Genomic DNA, 22,190 nt, shown 5'->3' on the forward strand with positions numbered 1-22,190 from the left:
ACTTCCTGGAATGGCCACTTGAGGACAGCACCAAAAACCCTAACCCTATATCCCACAGATATGTCAAAATACCCATATTTACAGGAGAAATAAACATATATAGCAGCCTGGTACACAAAATAAATAAATAAATATGTTCTGTACCATTGTGTCTGACTTGATTTTTAAAAACATTAAATTAAAGCATTTCTCTGCCTTAAATTATTAAGGCTTAAAAATTGCATTTGACAAAGTTTAAGCCTCCACATTCCTTTATGGAAAGATCAGCCCTAATCTGTTAGAACCTGTGATCCAAAATCCTTTAGAGCGCGTTACGGGACCAAGTAAATTTCACATTTTTATTAACTCTCAAACTCAGAAATGTTGCTGTAGAACAGGGTCACCTTGTTACCTGAACAGAGATTTACAGATCTTGGTAAAAGACGGCAGCACTCTGCAGATGATTCACGGCACGAAAGTAAATAAAAACCTGTCAATGTAGACTGTTGTCTTAGTTTAATATGTAGGACTCAACTGTAGCAGAATATCTATTAATTCTTTCTTTAAATTTGTGCTATTGCATTTTACAATGATTTCCTATTCAGTATTCAAGTAAGACCATTTGTATTGTTCCATTTGACTGCTATGTTTGAGGATTTCAATTTGAATTACCATTACAAGACTAAATACTCAGAGAAATACAAACATTTGACTGATGCAAAGCAGACAGGGATAGATGAACCTTTGCTTGCAAAGCTGCAAAAGCAACAATGACTTTTTAACAAGCTTTACACATTGAGGGATGGAGCAGTGAGACCAGCTTTGTGATTTCACTAAAAATATACCCCAAGAATAAAGAAGCATTTGAGAATGTTCCCCTGCCCAGATGATCTATGACAAGACAACAGTATCATGGCAAAATAAGTAATAGAAACACCAGTCCACCGGTCCATGCAGAAGTTGCATTAGCAGCAGGGGGTGGTAATATGTTTAATTAAAGCCACAAAGTCGGTATCGAGCAAAAAATGTATGCAGTGCACTCTAGGGTCTTTAAGAAATTGTAAAGCTAGGCGGCTAATACGTATTTCCATGTAAATGTGTCAATAATGTCTGTTTAAACACTTTCCCATTATTATTTTCATGTTGGCTTAAAATAAAATATCTCATTCTGCTGTTACTGCATCTTACTGCAACTTCTGCATGCGTGTCCTTTTCACATTTTGTAGAGGCAAAGCGTGAAATGGGCACTGTGGACAAGCGTGTCAATTACACGTTTTGCAATGATATCGTGTGAAACGAGATGAATGAAAAACACCTCTGCAATTCTGGAGCTTCAGTTTAAAAGCAAAGCGGACAATTTGGCCTTTTTTCTCCTTAGCTCTGGACACATGCTGTAATGTCTGCAACACAGCCAAGGTACTCATCTTTGTACATGGGATAACAAAAGAGTTCGATTATGGAGGAGCTGGCAGTAAAGCACTCAATGACAAGGACTGCAACAGGGAATTCATGGAGTTCATGTTGGGGATGAAAATGGAAGAAAACAGGAATGTTGATTAAAAAGTGCTAAAATATTGTTTTTACTATTCCATTTTCACATTTCTATTTCCTATTTGTAACATCTACTCTTACCAGTAGAGATAAAAGTCATATAGAACAGAACTGAGTTCAGCTTCTTGGTGTGGCCTTCCACAACAGTTTCCAAATCTGGCCACTTTTGGCACGATTATGGATTTATTTTTTAAGAAGTTTACAATCAAGAGACAATTTTTTTTTATGTCTAAACAGAGTGTTTACAGCAATTTGTTCCTCTCAAAAACAGGAGGCCACATTAAACTTTTAAACAGTTAAATCCATAAATAACATAGAAAGCACACAAAGCTAAAATTAACTTCATAAAAATGATGGGTGATGTCACAGTGGATACATCAATCTTTTAATATTAAGTCTATAGTTTTCTGTGCTCTCGTGGCCACTTAATCATTCCTGAAAAAACAATAACTGTGTTGTCCCTGTCTTACTCCACAGTTGCAGGTCTCTTTAGCATATATTACTTAATATATCTAGAAAATCGAGGTGTAGGTAGGTGAGTAGTAACTGTGTGAATCGGACTCTGTCATGAGACAAAGGTGCACAGCTCACAGTCAGAAAAGCTGCCCTTTCACTGTCAAAATAATGAGCGATTGAACAGTGTAGGTTACCACAAGGAAAAGGTCAGACAGATTGATCCCATTCTCTTAGGTTGATCCCACTCTCACTGGAGGTTGCTGAGACATTAAAGCCCACTCGCACAATGTGTGTACAGCATTTTTGTGCATCTATGGCTGCAGATGCACAAGTCTGTATTGATATTTTGGAGCATAAAGTTACAAAATAAAAAAAAATCATGAAAAAAAAACTTTTGATATTACACTCATATTTTAGCTTATATTACCCTGACAGCAAACCAGTAACAGGGACCAAGACTTACAGAGTGCCTGTAAATGACAACTAAAAGTACTTTAATAGTGCTTTTTTTTTATTGGCGGCTCATTTACTTAAAAAATTGGTTTTCTGAATTACATACAATTTCTTTCAATTGGAAAGATCCAGTAAAACTCAAAAACAGCAACTCCAGGCAATAGAAGGATTCTTGAAGTAATAAAAAACAATTATGAAGCACAAAAATTTGTCTTATTTTACACAAAACAAGGGGGGAAAGGCATCTCTGCAGAAAGTCGTTTGAAATGAATGCAATTATACGGATGTGGATACACTGAAGACCACTTGGGGGCAGCAGAAACACAACACTAATACTATAATGCAGAACTGGTGAAACTGGTTAGCAACCAGCTGAGCAGCAAACCGCACTCAACATTATCCAGATCATTGGCAGTTATTTTTCTGTTCACCTGGTGACTCAAGCAGAAACATTTGCTGTCCTTTTAGTCTTGTTTTGGTCTCCACCAACTCCTCAATGCCTTTTCTGAACAGAACAACAAAGCTCGGGGGCACAAAACAATAATGACAGGTAAAGCCATACCAAAAGTTTGGGAGTGATAAATCACTCTGGAGTGAAAAAGCTTTACCATTGTACATTCAAGTTTTCACCTGATGCACTGTTGACACAAAAATATGAATTTACAAGCATTTAAGTATAGTTTTGTCTCTCTATCTGACAACAGCTCATAAAATTGTATGAGCACTTAACTAGGACACCAAATGTGCAAAACAATGCTGGATATATGAAACAGCACACTGTACAGTCATAGTAAAAACTATTCTAATACCCAAGTAAAAATGTTCTAGTCCTTACCAGATCTTAATATTAGGTACCGGTGAATACACTTCAGATTAGTGGGGCTTTAGTTCACTGAGGTTTGCAGGTATTTGTTCATGCCCAGCTCTGATAAGTTCCCACCACAGCATCGCAATCAGGTTGAGGTCTGGACTTTGAAATTGCAACACCTTAATTTGTTTCTTTTTCAGATCTTCTGTTGTAAATTTGCTGCTGTGCTTGGAACCATTGGTTTGCTACATAAACCAATTCCAGACAAGCTCTAGTGGTCTGACAGATGGCCTCACATTTCACTTTAGAATACAGAGGAGTTCATGGTCTACTCAATGAAGTGCCCAGGTCTGTGTCTGCAGAATAAACCCCAATCATCACCCCTCCACCACTGTGCTTAACAGTTCATATGAAGTGCTTATGCTGATATGCTGTTTTTGGCTTTGTCAAACATGCTGAGCGTTATGGCTAAGCATCTCCACTTTGGTCCCATCTGTCCAAAGCATATAGTTCCAGAAGTCTTGTGATTTGTTTGTTTTGAAAACCTAAGCTGTGCTGCAAAGCCTTCCCAAAAAGCCATACTTTTTCATTGTTTTTCGAATGGCACTGTTGTTAGCATTCACATTTTAGCCAGCTAACTGAGGCCCGTTTTATTTTTGGTTTTTTGTAGTTTCCCTGAGCATTACACAGTTTAACCTTGAGAGCGAATTTGCTGGGACACTCCTGGGAAGATTGGCAGCTGTCTTGAATGTTTTCCACTTTCTGACTAATCTTGCTCACTGCAGAATGAATGACTTCAAATTGTTTAGAAATTTCCTTAAAACCTATCTGAGATTGATGGACAGAAACAATTGCTTCTCTAAGATCACTGCTGATGTCTTTTGACCTTGCCATTGTATTAACACACCTGAATGATCCAAACTAGCAAACTGCCAAAACTTCTGATTTCATAGAGGTAAACACACTTGCTGATGATCAGTTATCAAGTGCGTTTGATTAGCAGCTGATACTTACACTCGTAACTCCTATGGAAACACTAAGGGAGGACTTAGCTTTATCTTGAGTGTTATGTAATGAGTGTAATGTGGCACTTGTTGTTCTTTACTTTTAAACTGTTTGCTAATGTGGCTTTAAACTGGCACTTGTAAAACCGTAGAATTTTAAAAAGGGTCTGCTTTCTATTCATAACAGCTGCAGGTCGATAATATTTCATCCTTTTTTCCTGTTTTTACCCTCTTTTACAAAACCAAGTTGACAATTAGTTTCACTTTGCATATTTTGTTTAATCTGCAAATGAACTAATGAGTGCATTCTCTAGCTTTCTTCGCTTTTTTGACCATACCAGCTTTCAAAAAGATGTGAGGAGAGTTTAAAGAAAAGGGGGGGGATCCATGAATTTAAGACTGCTTCAAAATCGGCTGTTCATAATTCTTTTTGTTTAACTGTACAGAAATAGCTATGTGTGTGCATGTAAATAATGTCAAACCTACAGACCAAGCTGCTGGTGAGGTGAGATATGTGTGGAGAGATTTAACCATCTCTACCCATGGAGGGAGCCAGAGTGTGCACAATTTCAAGGAGAGAAATGGAGCCCCTGTGGGAGCATACACACCCACACAACAACATGAACGTGCAGAGCTGAAAAACGAAAAACGAACAGTACACTCACTAACTCGCATTTGAGCATCCTGCTAAATATTGCACTTAGAGTAGGCTGCGTGTTTAACACCAGGGTTTTTAATTTTATCCTGGCTCTGAGTCCCTGCACAACTGGTGCTGACATCTGCACGCCCCTTTCCCACTTTACTTCTGACACACTTATACATGCACATCAATCTACTTTAATGTGCTGGACAAAAAGAAGAGAAACACATGCACAGGCAGCACTGTGTTCAATTTACACAACTTCTGTATACACCTCTTACTGTCAGCCAGCTCCCAGTGGGAGTCTGTGCCCCACATGGTCTCTCTGCCAGGAACTAGAACACAAGCTGTGAGCAAGAAATGTCAACTGTCATTAGATGCACTCACACACCTCACTGAGTTATAATATTTTAGGTGCTCATTACGAGAAAGAAACGAAAAGCCCTATCCCAGACATATCCCTATCCTATCCCATTTCAGGTGGCCATTCCTTGACACAACTCCTGGGTTTTGAATATTTAAACAGCACGCCGTGGCTAATATACAAGCAGAGGATAAAGCCTGACATTTCTTATTGTTTAGCAGATCTGAATTACAGTGGCTGTTTCCAAGCCAAAACAAAAACCGCAAAGGGGGAGGCAATGGTAAAAGAAAGATACTAAGTTGTGCAAGGGAAGTGAGGAAGTGGAAGCACGACATCTAGTATTAAATATTCTCAGAAACACAGTCACGCATCGTGTGTAATCCTCCTCACCAAAGTTTTATTTAAAAACGTCAAACTTTGCCTGTTACATATTAGTTATTTCCAAGTAATTCAACAACAGCTTTGACATCTTTCCCCATCAAAACTGCCTTGGTCACTAGCTGAATATAAATTATTTGTGACAAAGCAGAACAAAAGAAGTGGCCACATCAACCATCAAAGAAACTACAGAGTACTGAAATTCAAAGCGTCGCTATGTAGCAACAAAGGCAGCAACCATCATAATAATCCTTCGCGTTCTGTGTCTCGCAGAGATTAATGAGGCATGCGACGGAGGAGGTCATAATTAATTCGTAACAAGTGAAGGTCATGGGAGCAGAGGGTCAGTGTGAATTATTAACTAACACGTGCACAGGGGCGAGCTGCCAAGCAGGTGTGAATAGGGTGAGCCTACGTTGACTGGGGAAATACATTACACACAGTTTGGTGCCCAGACATGTCGACACACATATGATCAGTACCAGCAAAGGTATAATAAACCCTGAGACATACTACATATGCACTCAAATAACAGAGACTTACATTGAAAAAGTTTGTATTCAGTCTTTTGTGCTTTATATATAATTTATTCCAAGTAGCCCCATAGCAATAATTACATTATCTTCAAGCAAAATATTGATGAGAGTCAAAGATTAGCGGGGCAATCTTTAAAAGCACTATTAGATTATATTTCTAATGTGAAGAGTCTGAATGAACAACAGGTCAAGATACTAAGTGTGCAATGGAAAGCGTGACTGAGCACATGTCCCAGCAGTGTGCCAGGCAGTGCCACGACTGTGACATGTCAGTAAGAGTCAGCAGGTATATAGGTCAATCCCCTGGGACTCCTTCAATGGGGACACGTGGTGAAGCTTGTGGATTAGAGAGGAAATGAAGGATCATCTACTGAGCAAGCAGGACTCAAGTACAGTCACTGTCAGTCATATACCATCCGGCACAGAGGAATGGTTAAATGGTCATGACAAGGGGTTTTGCAGGTCTTCACATTATGTTGCTCTGAATGAATGCTGTTGTTTCAGTATTACAAGGCCAAACATCTGATGTCTAAGTAGTCACTAAGCTGATTTTAGATTTAGAATAAAGACAAAGGTTATACTGAAAGTGTGAATGCTGAATGCTGTTCAAGTTAGAAAAATACAAGAAGAGACTTACATTCAATGTAAGACAGATGATGTAGCAGGACTGTCCATACTTGAAGTACTGCAAGAGCCTTGCCAGCAGTTTTCTATTTGTAGACATGAAATGTAATTTACACTTACAAATAGATAGTTACACTTTATTTATTTTATACACTTTATAAGCTTTTTTACAAAATGACTGTCAGATCCGCTGTTATTGCAATGTCCCACTCAGCTAAACAAATCCCAGAAAGATTAAATTCACTACCTAGCAACCTCGCTTTGACATCAAAACCAGCTAAGATGATGCACAGTTCACCTGGTAGAGCAGGCGCCCATATGAAAACAGGCTACTGTCTGCTCCAGACAATTTCCTGCATGTCATCCCCAGCAGACTGATTGGGATATGATTTGAGTTGCAGACATGCTTTTATCCACAAAATCACTGGATAAACAGATGAGTCAACTCAACTAATTTGTCCCCTGTGAACCATGAATGTGCAAGATTTCACGTTAGTGTCATGCAACAACCATTACTGTCAGTAAATGTTTTAATGTGGACGCTGGTAGGATAACTGACTAAAAATTAGCACTCATAAAATGGTTAGTCTGGCAGAGTCATACTTAATGTGATTAAAGTAAATACAGCCAATATATCTATTTTTTGCATAGATTGGGCATTTAAGCAGACCATAATGGCTTAATAACTTCACGACTGCATAACATGACCAGTGTACAAACAAGCACATTACCAAGGTGCTAAGAGTGCAGGATAAATATTTTCCAAAACAGTGGCACTCTATATGGGAAATAATTTTCTATGAGAGGGGGACTCATGGCCTCTCCAGCAGAGTGTGTTGCTGCAGGACAATAGTGCGTCATCTGCAATCAATAATGTGTGTCTCTGCTGTCCCTCTGGGAGCTGCGCAGCACTGGGTCAGGTCATGTTTCCTGCTTTTTATTTACATATTCTGTCTTTTTCTATCCATGTCAGCAGGAACAACAGGTGCTTTTTCTTGCCCAGCACACATGCAGACCTATTTGATTGGTGAGGCAATCTTGCCTCAGCAGGGAGCTCGAAATACAGAAGTGTCCAAAATGTATGTTTTCAGACACAAATGTCAGCAGGGGAATGTTACCACTACCCTTTTGCCAGGATTTTGTGTGTGGGAATAAGCTTTTCTTTATTATTACATTAACGTTTGAAAATTCTGTGTTGTGTTAGGTGATGTCTGCCTCGCAGCAGTCATTTGAACAGGGGATCTATGTACTCCTTATGGGCCACATTATTCCGCAGCATAAAGTCTTGTTCCATTCCACTGCTGATGACAGACAGATCTGCCTCTTACTCAAAACCTTAGTGTACTCAGTCTTAGTCATTATTGAGAGTGAATTATATGAAAACTTGTGACTCAGTAACATGTCTGTAAACATAACTGCTTTGACACTACTTTTAAAACTACTGGCTCTTTCTGCGAAACCCTACATAATAACCACAAATCCTAACTTCAAATGTGAAAAGTATTATAATTGCGCTATATTATTGTAGAGTCTCTACCTTATAATGAGACGACTGCTTTTGTGAAGGGGTTCTATATAAATTGAATTGAACTGAATTAAATTGAACTATGCATCTCATGCAAAAGAAATCAGTTATTGAGCATTATTGTTATTGAGCACTAACAAGAATATCAGTGAAAGACACTGTGAGGTTTTGGCTCGTTCTATGTTTCAGGGCAATGAAATTTTGTGAAAAATAAAGCATTGATGTGTAGTTTTAAAAAAAAAAAAACGTGCATTTTCTTTTCCTCTAAACAGCTTAATACTTTTCAATTAAAAACAAATACATAAAAAGGTAACCTTGCAGTGCTAGGAAAAAACCTAGGCATTGTGGGTCAGGCCATAACTGCAGGCACATCACATGGAATATTGTTCTGAGCTCACCAGCTTGTCTTCTGGAGTGCTGTGTTTGAATGTACAACACTCCTGTTAAACTGTGGTATAAAATTACAAGTTGAGTGCCAAGCAAAGAATTTGCATCCAAATTAGAACAGTTAGTAAACGTATTAGGTGTACGAGTTTAGTTTAAGAGATACTTCTTCAAGCATCACTTTAAGCATTCAGAAAAAAAGGCTTGAAAAGTCCAAGAATTTTGCTCCTCTCAATTGGCGTCCTTTTAAATGTGATCTTATATCGTCTTTTGTTGTGGCGAATCTGTAAGTGCTTGTGGAGACAGTTTTCTGCGACTACAGGATTTCGGTTGCCCTAAGCTCAGACTCGTGCTGTCAAGCTCTGTGCTGCTCTGCCTGCCTGTCTCATTAGCTATAGCCTACATAGTACCACCAGGAGTGGAATGTACTTAGGCGTTACACTTCTCCAAGACATTTTTTACTACTACACTACATTTATCTAATGGCACTAGTTACTAGGTTCTTCGCACTTTTTTCATATAAAACATATAAAGACCTTATAAAATATGTACAGATGAATACAATTCATACAAAAACAATCAACATAAATCAGATTTATCGTTTAGTCTATTGACAGATAGCTGTCAGTTGTTTTGATAACGATTTAGAGCAATCTTCCAACACAGCTGGAGCACAATTCCAATATAATCGATCTAATAATTGTAAAAATATTCCACAGGGCTTTTGCACTGGGATAAATCATACATTTAACTGTTAAGTGAATACTTCCCCCACCAACGACCACCACGCCATAAGGATCCCACCCAGTGATTTTAAGCGAGACTCTGCTGGGTTAAGTAGTAGCTCAACCCAGCAAAGTGGTGGTCCATAATGTGTCAGACAAAGATGTCATTTGTATAGTTTTGCTTCTTATATTTAGAAAAATTGCATTTAATTAAAGTACAGCTTTAATTCAAGGAGTTTATAAAAATTTAGCATTGTTTGTTTGCACTCTTCAACAATTCTAGCCATTGTTTTGCATTATGTCTCCTCTTATCAGAGGCTCAGAATTAATTTAACTGAGTTTCACAGCCAGCCGAGCCTTGTTCATAGTTGATTCCGTTATAGCTTTACACTGTGAAGTGTAAACTGTAATTTTAAATAGGGGGAGATCATCATTGGGCTGAACAAACAAAATAAACCTATCAGGGATGCACTGACCAGTTCAAAAACAGCAAAAGGCCTGAAAGATGACAGAAGACAACCGAAGAGTATGATGACAGAATCGTTTTCATGGTTAAGAAAATAACTTCACTAGATCTAATGAAGTTAAAAACACTCGTGTTATTGTCAAAGTCTATAATCATGATACAACTTCATGAATGGAAATACAGAGGCTTTATAACAAGGTGCAACCCGCTGGTTACAGTGATTCTAAAAACAGTTCTTTGGACAGAAGAAATCAAGATTAATTTGTACCAGGATGATGGGGAGAAAACAGTAAACACAGAGAAAACACATGGTGGAGGCAATGTTAAGGCATGGTGTCAGTTTCAGTTCAGTTTCAGTTTCAGAGGCAATGTTATAGCATGGGCATGTATGACTGGCTAATTGAAGACGTGACTGCTGATAGACGTATCAGGATAAATTCTGCTCTCTGCTCAGACTCAGCCGGATGCTGCAAACTTATCGGACGGGACTAAACAGTGCAAACAGAAAATGACCCACAGCACACTGCAAAAGCAGCCCAAGAGTTCCTCAAAAGAAAGCAATGAGATATTCTTCAGTGTCAAAAACAAGTCAGCTAACCTCAACCCACTGAGAGGTACTAGTAACAAGCAGTAACAAGTGATGGCACCTGAAGTAAAGGTCTCTCAACATCAAGTAAGTAATATTTAGTATGTTTATGGTTATTAATGTTTATTAAAGTTGTCACAAATTGCTGTGCACTACATAAATAAATAAGAAACATAAATAAGTCCATAAAAGTTAAAAATAAGTTAAGATACAGAATAGATTTAATTAACGAAAGTATCAACAACAAACCAAAACATGGTTAAACAAAATATTTTTAACTACTTTTATTAGAAAGGGAAGAAGCATGGCATTTGTACACAGGCCTTCATTCAATGCAAATGATTTTCACCAAGTATTAAAACAAATACTTATAATTTCAAATTATTTTAGTCTGTCCAATTAATTTTGAGCCTCAGATAATTGGGGACTGCATACAAAAATGGCTGTGATTCCTAAATAGTTAATTCAAGACTTCTATAAAACCCCTCGAATTAAAGGGGTGTCTTTGTGGTGGTGGTGGTGTGTTTTTCCAACCAATTATGGACTTGACTGTATGTACGCATTTATGCATCAATTATTTACTGATTAACATACAAATATACAATTCAATCATTTCAATATATATCTGGTATTCTAAAGACTGCAAATGATTTTATGTGCAGAGAGTTACAGAGCTCTCCACCCCTCATACTCTTTAGTTTCTTACCAGCTTGTCTGAGATTAGTCAATATTTGTTATATCTTCATGAGGACAACACTTTATTATTTGCTCCTTTTTAAGATAAATCAGTTGTCCACTTTGTGTTAAGTCTTCTGTTAAGAACTTATGTGCCTCATTTTCAACTTGTCAGGTCTTGCTTTCTTTGGCTTGTTTAATAAACAGGAGCGTTCATTTCATAAGGTGACCTACAAAAAGGAGTAAATTCCCTCGTGTCTCTCCTGAATCACTGCGAACTCTCATACTCAGCTGGCTCAGCCAAAATAGCCTGCACCACTTAAAACTCGTACAGAATGTTGTTGGACAGATTCATCTTCAGGTTGATATAAACATGTACAAACATGGTACTGTTTTTAGTGTTTTTATTCATATTTAATGCTTCATGGAAAGTCTTTTGCAGTAATAACTGGCCCTACTGACTGACACAAAGACATTAACAGATGTTTTGTGCCTTCTTCAGTCCTCACTTAGTCTGCAGCTCACTGAAGGATTCACTGGTTCACGACTTGTTCTTTTTCCTCCCCACTCTCATTTTCCACCATAGCACAGAGGTTTGATTTGTTCTTTATTTTATTGTTTTTCTTTTAGTCTGTAGCACTTCCTTTCACAGTTTGGCATTTTTTGTGAACTGCAGCTTGGTCTTTTGTTGTTTTTGTTGTTTTTGATACTTTGCCAGACATTTTCTGGTGCATTTCCTGGTGAATCCTCTAAGCTTATAATTATAAAGTCTTCTTTTAGTTCCTGACCAAGTGACATGTACATGTACATCTCCTACTTGCCTCCAATCACAAAGTGGTAGCTCTTCCTGTCTTATTCCACTTATCCATCTTTAGAAAAGAAACATATCCAACTCTTGGTTCTGATCATTTTTTTATTTAACAGCCAAGTGTTTAATAAATGTTTTAACTGTCACACTCTTGCCGCTGTGCAGGATTCTCAAATTAAAGCCGAACGTACCCATTATTTCGTTTTCAATTTAATCTCCTGTAGCACAGACCCCAAAGAACAAAATGTCCACATGCTTACAGTATGAACTGAACGCATTGTAATATAAGGTAGGGGGAAGGACATATTTCTATAAAAAGCCAGTACAGTAATAATGCTAATCTGTCGCCTCCACCCCTGCTAAATATAACTCAATCATCGTGACAGATTCTTTCAGTCCACCTCTTTCATCCCTAGAGGACAAGAACAATCTAATATCCTCCTTCTTACACTTGAGGAATTGTAAGACAGCATTCAAAGGATGACTGAGGCTGTTCTGAAGGCAAGAAAGGCATCTGACTGTTTCATTTTTTTCTTTTTTTCTTTCCTTTCACAGTTAAGCCTTTTAGCCCAGCTCTGTTAATTTGCCCTGAGAATATTCAAGATGAATTGCAGTGTTTATCCCTCTGCAATCTTGCTTTAAAAGCACCCACAGCGATGCCATACAGCTCAACTTAGTTTAGTGAATGCACTACTCTCTGTGGCCAAACTGTCTAACGCAGTCAGTACAATAAAGTCTTTGATGTGTCTTATTTTCACCTTCCTTCACTACCCTCTTCTGTGATTGCGCAGCTATATTTCTTGACTTACTCACTGCTCTGAACCTTTGCAGGATTTAATCAGCAAACAGACTTAATGTCAGCAAGATAATAAAGACACAGAATTGCAGTGTGGCAAAATGAGATTAAGTGAGATGCATGTACTAGTCGATAAGCGTATAGTCTATCTGCGGTAGCATCATACAGAAGATGGGTTATGCCATGAAGATTAAAGAGTCAGATGCACATTTTGCAAAAGACCTCAAAGGCAAATAAAGAATAAAGATGGTAACAAAAACAAAAGTCACACCTCTAACACTATTTCTGTTTTCCAGTAATGTTAATCAAGCTGCTGTCAAGCAAACCTATTTTACACTGTGGTTGGCAGCCGACGCTAGTCATGCGTCTCATCTTGTCACATATGTCTGTCCCCAGGACAAGTTAATCAGGCTGTCTGCTAAGTCCTGTTTTATTTTAGATGAGTTTTTGTTACTTCTGCCGGAGAAAGCCACAGCTAGCAGTCAAGCAAATAAAATTTATGTACCTCACATAAGCCTTCAAAACAAGTCACTCAAGCTGTAATCTATCACTGGAACATAGTAAGATGACAACTTTAATGGAACACGTCCAGCAGAAATATGTCTGCTAATTCTACAGTAGGCTCACGTGCAGGTTGATGAGCCATCTTATATGCATCCGACTGAGTCTGCAAGGCAGTATGAAATGTGGCTATTAGAAATGTATCTACATGCTTTATAGATATGATCTGGCATAATTTAGACAGGATTAGACCATTTCAATTAATGAAAAGATCCACAATGAGACACAATGTGTGCTTTACCTTAGCTGTAGATAGCCTGGGCTCACACAGGTTGGATTAGATAAGAAAATACTAAACTTGACATGTGACAAAATGTCCTGGGGAGAAAGTTTATGTAAGAAAAAGTTGCAAACTTCTTTCTCATGATTATACATTTAAGCAATTCAAGAGGCTGATGTGTCCATATGAAACATAGTATATTAAATTCATTGCTTTCCCTGAAGCCTCATCAGGTACCAGGGGAAGGGTGGCTGTCAAGAAGCCATTCATAACGCTTTAAAGTCCAAACCATGAAAATTGAGTGTTTAGTGAACCTTCTGGTGAAAAGTAACTTTGCAAGTTTAAATTTGTATCATATTTGCTACATCAGGCATTTCTTAAAAATGTATTCTGTAAAAATGTACAGTGCAATTTATTTTGTTTTTTTCAGAGGGAAAAAGAAAAATCACGTTAATGATGTAGGAGTCTCAAAAGCTCACAAAACTTGCATCAAATATAATATACTTGATTTTAAAGGGTTAATGCAGGGAAACAGAGAAAAGGCTGAGGTGTGCCAACTTAGAAAACAACTGGACTGAAAATCAGTGGCAACAGATCTGATGATGATGATCTCAATCCAAATTTTGAATTTTTGGATTAAATCATCATCAATATGCACAGAGGAGCTCAAGAGAGAGGTACAACAGTGTCTACAGCCATCTGTAAAACACGGTGGAGGCTCTGTGGTGGTTTGAGCCTGCATTTCAGCCAGTGGTTTTGGGGATCTGTCAAACTTTGATCCACCATGAAATCTCGAAAGCATCTGATTGGCAGTGGCTTCACTTTTCAGTATGAGGATGAGCCAAAACACGCTGCCAATGCAACAAAAGCATAAGCGGTTAGAAACACACAGTGGAACACTATCAGTCATGAATTAACCTCCCTAGAGCGCAGACCTTAATGTTATTGAAACAGTGTGGGATTGGCAGCCAACATCCAAAGTGCTTTGAATGCATTTCAGGAGACCAGAAAAACTGTTCCTGATGACTTCTTAAAGAAATGACAAGAAAGTTTGCTGATATTGCCCTCTGTTTTTCCCTTTTTATACTGCATTTACATGTATGTTTGCACATTTCTCTGCATCTATTTCCCATATCCCCTGGTAAAATATAGAGACACGAGTGGTGGCTCAAGTCTTTTGCACATCTCTGTGGCATCCTGTCAACAGGGATCAACTCTCCAACGATCAAAACAGAAAATACTATATCAAAAAAATATATATATATCGAAAAAACACAGCTTCCATCTTCCTCGGCAGCAGAGTCCCGATGTCTTCATTAATGGAGACAGTGAGAACACCATTTGTTTAGAAGAGCCTAAAGATCCTCAGGCTGCTTTTGCTATACTTGTTGTTGGGATGCTGTTCAGGGCAGCAGCCCAGACCATCACTAACTGATCTGGTCATTTCCAGAGCTGCCCGACAGCTGCAGCACTGAGAAGATTAGCAAGGGGTTAAATGTAATATCTGTGCGATCAGTGAGCTTTATCTCTTTCATTTTGTCTCTCAATCTCCCGCTCCCTTTCATTATAGCTCTCCCTCTTCCTGGCTCGGTTTTTGTGTTCCCCTGACATACAACCACACATTCCTGTCCTATAATCTCACATTTGTGTTGCCAGGCTTTTAGTATTTGCAGCCTCTAAGCATAGAGCGCATTCAGCTAACCCCTCCTTCTTTCCTAATGCTAGCATTAGGGAGCAATCGCATGACTGAGGTGCTGAGGGGAAGAGAGAGCAGGAGCACCAATGAGGCATGTGAAGTGATGTGTTAAGACGGGAGGGCCCAGTAGCAGAGATGGGAGGACTGCACTGGCCCGCCTCTGTGGCTCTGACAGCAATGATAGACCCAACACTGCCAGACATCCCTGGAGCATAGCTAAAGCTAGTTAGCATAGCCATCAGGCCTTGAAGATGATGAGTTTTGAAGAGGTGATTAAGCCAGTGCCGAGGCCCCTTGTAGGCTTCAAAGCACATTTTCTTACAAGATAGGAGAGAAAAGGCATTTGAAGATAGAACCAGAAGGTCTGAAGGGGTAATTCAAGTTCAGTATGGTCCATGTGCTCCTCACCTCATGTAGTTATTCATGAAAAGCACTGATACTACAGCCGGTGCAGGTAGAGCAAGTTACAGGTTAAAGTTGATCTCAAAGACATCTAGAGACAAATTTACGTTTGCAATGCGCAGAAATGCAGCAGAATAATGCGGAAACCAAAGCAGTCCCAGTGTCGGCTTCGTGCTAGACATTTTCCTCTTATCTTTTTCTACTTTTTGTTGTTCTTTTCTTTACAATCGGGCAAAACAATGTTGCCATAAAATGTCAAAAATCTCAAAAAGACTTGAATTCTAAAAGCTGCTCTGGGAGCTTTGCCTCTGGTTGTCTCCATAGATCTGCTGCATACAGAAGTTCAGGGAAAGAGTACGCAACTCTGTCTGAGCACAGAGCCTGGTTCCAAACACATAGTTCCCAGGGATGAGAGTGAGTGGCATTTAAGCCTTCAAACCAGCGAGCCATCTGTGCTGGGTGCCACATAATCTCAACAGGAAACAGTCATGGCTGTACACCACATCATCTTCAAGTCATCCACAGCACAGTCATACACACTGAATTTTATCATACTGTAGTGTATACTGTACTGATCTTAATTCAAGCTAAGAGTGCACCCATTTATTAGAAACGCAGGGTTTATGTGATTAAGAACAGGGTATTTCCCTCTTACAGCCTCTTCAATACTAACATGGTTATCAAACAAAGTAAGAAATGGCATTGTCTCAGTTTAATCACCCAACAAGGCTTACAATTCTCAGATGGCACTTATTTGTGTGGGTGGATCTTTACAATGGTGTGTTGGGGTTAAGCTCTTTACTCAAAGGGACCACCAAACTCCCTCAAAATGGATTAGTACTATTCCCAACTAGCTCCCTCTACGACCTACCCCAACCCCAAATCCCCACTCAACCCCTTAACATGCACACAAAAACACACTCATCTCTGTGTTTCTTTTTTTTCCTCCGTATCAGCTCCTTTAAGTACTCTCTTATTATGTGCGGAGGTTTTAAAATGCTAGTCCTTCTGTTGTGGCTAAATAAATACAACACAGACTAAATCAAGAGTGCTGAGTACCCATGTTGCAATGTCAACTGCAAGGTATTCAACCAGAAGCAATTGCCAGTTCAATCAATGTGTCAACAGCAAGCAGTTCCCAACTCCTTCGTGTAGACACGAGGAAGAGGAATGCAAAAGGAACAAGGAGATCATTGAAACGCAAAGAGTAGGAGTGTGCGTGCAAAGATCCATCACGAAGTGGAAAATAAGACAAGAGAACAAAACAACCAGAGCATCACAATGAAGAATGACGTGTCAGCAGGACAATTTTACTGTATGAATATGGCAAATCTACCCTAATCTGCATATAGTCACGTATGAGAAAGGGATGAAATATTCAAAGGTATCATAAGGTACAAGCAAGCATTGAGGTGTTTCATAATATATATGTACTTTTGGCATAAGGGCCATTTTAAGCTGAGGAGAACAGATGAATAAGGTTTGCTCCGTATTTTTATGTTGTAATTTTCAACAGCCAGCTCACAAATTGAGAAATTAAAACTGTAAATTCAGACCTCGCTGCATGTAGCTGTAATCCCCATTATCGTGTTTCAGTGGCTGTGATTAAGTCATATTCACTCCTACTAGAAACGTGCAGGCGTGAATGACATGTGCAAGATTCATGTGGACCTGAAAATTGTAATTCTTCCTCCAGAACCTATCTGCACTGGGTTATTCTAGGCACGCAGCACTTGCAGTATAAAGGAATATGAGAATATTAAAAGGCAGCGAGCAGCTGATCGAGGCCGGGTGGGTGTCTGAATCTGTGATGGCGTACCATCATCACTTTGGAAGCAGCCAGGCTCAGCATGGCAGGCTTGGATGTCTGATGCCACCAGCCATCTGGCTTTGGATGAGACTCCTAAGGGAGACACAGGCTGGTGCCAACCTTCAGAAAACACTTCCAACATGTTTGAGAATAAGAATGGTGTGTTCAGCTACACTGCCGCTCTGTGTGAAAGCAGCAACTGTGTTCCTGCAGTCCGGTGACACATTCGCAAATACTACATGTTCTACATATGTTCACTGTATGCAGGATGTGTACTCAAGGACACCGGGCTCCTGTGGTGAAAAGCCAGAAAAGAAGACCAATGATTTGTATAACTCATATGAATTTCATTCATGCATAGCTCGCAACACAAATCGAATCAAGTCTTTTTTATTAAACACATGTAAAATGCAGGTGTCTCACCAATTTCAGCTCATGACTCATGTACAGCCTAACTGGATCTTTAGTGAACCACAACAGTGCACAAATAAAAATAAAATACTTCCACACTACATTCTTGAGACATCTACTATAACATCTACTGATCTACTGTCATTACATGTGCATTAAAACCATTTCTAATGATTACAATTTACACTGCTTGGGCTGCTGGTGGGCCAGATCCACTCCTCCGGTGGACTGGATGTGGCCCACAGTGTCTGACAGCCCTGTTTTAACAGCTAAAACTGCTTCTGCAAATTCACTTCATGTGTGAGCAGCATAGTTTATTGTATCCTCTGTGGAAGGTGCATAAAAGGCGCCAATTTACCATACAGGTTTTTCATTTAACAGACTGCCTTTTCCTCTTTACTGCCTTGCTACAGCTGTGCATATTAAAGAATGAGACTGTAACAGTGTATACTATAACTGGTAAATATCATATGTTGATGTCAAAAAGTTGATTATTAAATTCTGACTTTATTTCAGCTTTTTATTACGCTAACCGCCGTGAACTGAAACCAGATCCAAAATAGACCACAGCTGAACTTTACTTTAGTGACACATGACCAGGATGTGCTTAGATTAAACACAAGTCTGTCTGATCTACCTCGATACTCTAGAAAATTAGAGCATTAACCAGCAGCCGAAAAGCCACATTCCCATAAAAGAAGGAACAACTCTTTCATAGAGGCCTGAATATTTGTGTCTAAATGTCCAAATACGTATCCAGAAACAATAACTAGTTTCAGGACACCTGCGTTTATGCGTTCTTGTCTCTCAGACACAAATACGCACACATGCACACATGCACACATGCATCAACACACACTGACCCTATGTGACATGTGGAATCAAACACAGCTCTCTCACTGCTGCACACTACATGAACTATTTATAATGTTCTCCTTCACTGAATTATTGATGAGCTATGTTTTCTGTTTCTCTACACTTTTCTGCAGTTCTGTGAGAAATTTGCTCCTTTTTGACTAAATATCCACTCTGGGCCTCTTTCACATTATAAACAATGGGGACAATTTTAAGCAAACAGGGTCGGTTGAGAACATCTAACCAACCATGGGGACGGGGAAAAATAGGCATATGGAGTAAAAACACAATGAAATCATGTTTTGTTTTGTTTTTTTAAAGTAATGTTAAAGTGAGAATGCTGGGAAGTCAGAGGTAATTTCTTATGTCAGTCACACCTCTACCTGTATTTCGAGTCATGAAAGATCTAAAGTATGACATCCACTCTGCCGTGTCTGCCTCACTAGCAGACTGTGATACCAGGAGGAGAGACAGAAGCACAGAGTTATTCAGGAGTAAGGACTGAAATCCAGTGTACTGTGAAACAGATTGAGCAGCAGACACTCCAGTGAAAATATTCTATGTTCTATTTACAGCCAAACTCTGGGGAGATGACAATGACACGGGGGTTTGTTTAAATCTCCTTCAGAAGCAATAAAGGGGGAGGAAACCTCCCAAAACAAGGACATCTTATTTACTCAGAGCCACACATGACTTTCAACACTAATTGATGTGAAATATTCCGCAATGTAACAAACAGTTGGCTTCCTCACGCTAATTATCACTGATTCTCACTTTCCTCCTCCTCCTCAATCTTTCACCTCTTCCCTTCCTCTCCTCCTCCTCCTCCTCCATTCTTCAACACGTTCTCGCATAGACACTGGCAATCTTCGTCTCATCCCAGATTAAAAAGGGGCTCGCTATTTTTTTATATAATGCAGCTCAGCCTAATTCGCTCTGGATGAATTATGCATTGTGTCACTAATAATGTGACGGAAAATATTTTTTTCTTCTTGAATGCTTCAAGCGTTTTCTGATTTCCACAGGCTAGAATTTTTTTTTCTCCTTGCGAGAGAATATGCATTCGATAAATGTAACAATCTGTTACCGGAGATGGTTTGGCATGACGTAGGCAAGCGGCTGAAACAAATAATTCAACAGTTTTATAGGTCCAGTGAATTTAGGTAAATTTTCTCTCTGCGTTTCCTCTGTTTGCCAATTTCTAGACACTAGTTTTCTCTACATGTGTCCCGCTTTCAGTTAATGTAATTATCTTCTGAGCTGTCAACACTGTAGGAACTGTTTATTCTAAGTTCTCTGTACAACTGTAGCAGGAAAAACAGACATCTTCAGATAATTGTATCAGTAAAAACCAAACTGCTTCTCTAAAAAATATCATGCAATTAAATAACAATATAAAAAAAAGACAAAAGCAGAAAAGAAATATAAATCTGGTAATGATGTTTTTTTTAACATACACCAACAGGCTATTTTGTTACAATGGCTGAACAATGTTTTACAATCAGACTTGCCTAAATTCTGTGTGGCATGGATTCAACAAGATAATGGAAACATTGCTTAGAGACTTTGGTCCATGTTGACTTTAGCCATCACAGTTGCTGCAAATTCATCCTGAGTCACGGATACAGTACAAAGCAAGATGGAGCCATGCTTTCATGTTGTTTATGCCAGCGGTCTCCAACCTTTTTTGCGCCACGGACCGGTTTATGTCGAACAATATTTTCACGGACCGGCCTTTAAGGTGTCACGGATAAATACAACAAAACAAAACCAGTACTGGTACCAAAAAAAAGACGATTTATTCATAACACACAAGAAAAGACCAAGGGAAACCAAGTTAACGATAAAAACGATAAATGCTAAAAACCGCTAAAAACCCTGAACCCACACCTGAGCCTCAACTCTCGCGGCCCGGTACCAATTGACTCACAGACCGGTACCGGTCCGTGGCCCGGGGGTTGGGGACCGCTGGTTTATGCAAATTTCTCACTCTATAGCCAAATGTTAAAGCAGAAGTCAAGGCACATAAGACCAGACAACCTTTTTCCAATCTTCTATTGTCCAGTGTTGGTGAGGCTGTGTGAACTGTAACTACAATTTCCTGTTCTTAGCTGACAGGAGTGACAGCCAGTGTGGTCTTCTTCTGCTGCTTCAAAGTTTGTGTTGTGTGCTCTTCTGCATACCTTTATTGTAACAAGTGATTATTTAAGTTACTGGTTTCAGGTCAATCTCTATAAACCCTTGAGTTTGTTGTTTAGGAACATTCCAGCAGTTCAACACTTTCTGAAACATTCAGACCAGCCTGTCAGGCAACAACCACAATGCCACCTTAAAAGTCATTTAAATCAGCTTCCTTTCCCATTTTAATGCTTTTTCTTAACTTCTGCAGGTCATCTTGACAATATCTACAAGCCTAAGTATATTGAGCTGCTGCCATGTGATTAGCGGATTAGATATTTGCAATAACAAGCAGTCCTAAGCACAAACACCTGTGCCTAATGAAAAACTAGTATAACATAAATAACAGCAAACACTATACACAATAAACTATTCATCATTTAGTATTTCTTGTTTAGCCAAAACCTGATAAAGCTGATTTCTTTAAACTCAAACACAAATCAGCACATGGATAAAATCATAGTGTCACTGTATGCATAAAAAGTGCATCACATCATTGATGCTCAAAATTATTATAGCTAATGAGCAACACTGTCATGACATTGAAAAACTGTGTGGGAAGAGGATATCCAGATCTATCCAACAACCAGCATGTCAAACAGACAATAAATCTAGCATATGACAGCTTCTTCAATGAGTCTGTTGGACTCATGCACATAGGGAAGGCAACCTTCTTTAGTTTTGTTACCACTGCTTAGTTTAAACATCTCCATAATGCTGCCAATTCTCCTCCATGGCCTACGTTCTATGTCAACATGGCTCAAACTTCGTGTTGTGCAAAAGTGGTATTTGATGCATCGTATCAAAAGTTTTACAATTACAACAGTACAGCATCCCTAACCCCAACAGCTTTGTTACCACATCCTTGAAAAGAAGAAAGAATGGTTACAACATTGCCGGCGCAAAGAAACACTAAAGTTTGGAGAGATTAAGAGAGGATGAGAAGGAGGATATCTGTGCCAAACAAGCTGTGGAAATCAAGCTGAGGAACCAAGATTCAAAGTACAAAGCCTCACACCATGTCCAAATGGTTCTCACCCACTCTGGAGCGACCCACCTGCCAGCTCACGAGGAATGACAACAAAACCTGTTCACAGATTTGGAAAGAATCCTGGATTGAGATGCAGGCTTAAGCCTGCAGAGCAGAAACACAACACACCTATTAACTGAGTTCCTCCTAAAAGAAGAGCAACAGCAGTCTGAAAGTTTTTGCAGACTCTGAGCATCTCAGCATCCAAGCATGTAAGGGATGGCTGACAAACAAATTATCTCTCTGTTTCCATAGCAATCTATGAATGG

At 39.1% G+C, this 22,190-nt stretch overlaps 1 protein-coding gene across 3 annotated transcripts in view; it reads right to left on the reverse strand.

Annotated features, from left to right (window-relative positions):
• Positions 1-22,190, reverse strand: part of bsnb (bassoon (presynaptic cytomatrix protein) b) — a 79,391-nt gene that overhangs the window by 29,908 nt on the left and 27,293 nt on the right. The window lies entirely within an intron of this gene.

This window comes from Copadichromis virginalis, linkage group LG5, assembly GCF_057382275.1.
Source record: "Copadichromis virginalis isolate Kocher_CV1m ecotype Utaka linkage group LG5, C_Virginalis_male_GT1.1, whole genome shotgun sequence".
Classification (NCBI taxonomy): domain Eukaryota; kingdom Metazoa; phylum Chordata; class Actinopteri; order Cichliformes; family Cichlidae; genus Copadichromis; species Copadichromis virginalis.